Raw genomic sequence first — 1,628 nt, 5'->3', positions numbered from 1 at the left:
TTCTCTTGATATGTTTTAGCATTTGTTAATTATTCAAATAATCTGCAGTATTCGTGATGAGTCCTGTACAAAAAATGAATTTCTGATATATAGTGTATTTGTTGTGCTCATTCTGATGTTCCTAGCCTAACATAGGTTAATTTTTTGTCATCTTCACTTCCTGTTCAGATATTTAGGATAAGCTATCATTTTCTATTTTGTATAATATATATATATATATAATATATATATATATATATATATATGTGTGTGTGTGTGTGTGTGTGTGTGTGTGTGTGTGTGTGTGTGTGTGTGTGTGTGTGTTTAATCTGAATTGCATGTTAATATTAAGTATTTACTATCCATGTTTTACAGTTCACCATTGATAATGGGTGGAACTACACCAGAAACGTTTGATAATGCCAAGAAGTACATTTTGTTTGAGTTTCAACCCAATGGTGATCTTCGTTGCAACGCTAGTTTTTAAGTTTTTGTATGCATATATGGCCGTCATCTTTTTTTTTTTCCAAACCCCGGACGTCTCAGGTTTGGGAGTGACGTCACAGATTGCCACTGCCGGGCGCAAAAGGTGCGGCGAAACTGTCCTACACTTCAGTCTAGAAACGGCGGCGTGGGAATCACATCCAGAACGTGTATTAAATCTAACGGTTTCTCTCCCCCCCCTCCTCTTTCTCTCTCTCTCTCTCTCTCTCTCTCTCTCTCTCTCTCTCTCTCTCTCTCTCTCTCTCTCTCTCTCTCTCTCTCTCTCTCTCTTCCCCCCCACTCTCTCCTCCCTCTTTCTCGCTCGCTCTTAATTTCTCTCTCTCTCTCTTCCCCCCCCCCCACTATCTCTCTCTCTCTCTCTCTCCCCCCCCCCCCCCCCTCCATTATCTCTCTCTCTCCCTCTCTCTCCAAGTTCATTTCCATAAACATGACTGCACAACCCCCCTCTGTCTCCCTCTCTCTCTCTCTCTCTCTCGGAAATAAATATGACTAATATAACCCCTACACGAAACTGGTTGAACGTTCAATCAAAATGTCAATAGGACAGAGGCATATCCATTCATAAATTCATATAGGGTGAATATCCTCATTGGTTTATGCACCTACAAATAACTGGTAACAAAACAGGCATTCAAACCAGACATGTTAACTCCGTGCTCATAAAGATGTTATACTCGGAAATAGGTACGAGGATCCATGGATTAACCTACCACAAAATATTAGAAACATCTCTAATCTAATCACTTTCAAAAGGAAATTAAAGTTTCTTTTGAATTGTCAATGGCATCTAATAATTAAATGAAAAGCCAAACCATGTATCTTTATTTCTAATGATGTGGCCAATTTATATGATCTTATTTTATAATTCCCCTACGAATGAACTTGATATTATCTCTATTTAGTTTGTATTACTGTACACTGCCCTGCATATGAACAAAGAAGAACCATTGCATATAATGGAATAAAGTCTTTTGCCTTTCTCTTTATCTCTCTCTCTCCATCATTCTCTCTCTATACCTGTTTTTTCTGTCTTTGTGTGTGTCTCTGTTTCTCTGTCTCTCTCTCTCTCTCTTAATCTATCAATCTCTCTCTACCTCTCTCTCTCTATTCAGTCCTTAATATTTATTTATATTTATCCGCATATT

Source organism: Penaeus vannamei, chromosome 9, assembly GCF_042767895.1.
Source record: "Penaeus vannamei isolate JL-2024 chromosome 9, ASM4276789v1, whole genome shotgun sequence".
Taxonomy (NCBI): Eukaryota; Metazoa; Arthropoda; class Malacostraca; order Decapoda; family Penaeidae; genus Penaeus; species Penaeus vannamei.
This window is presented reverse-complemented; position numbering follows the sequence as displayed.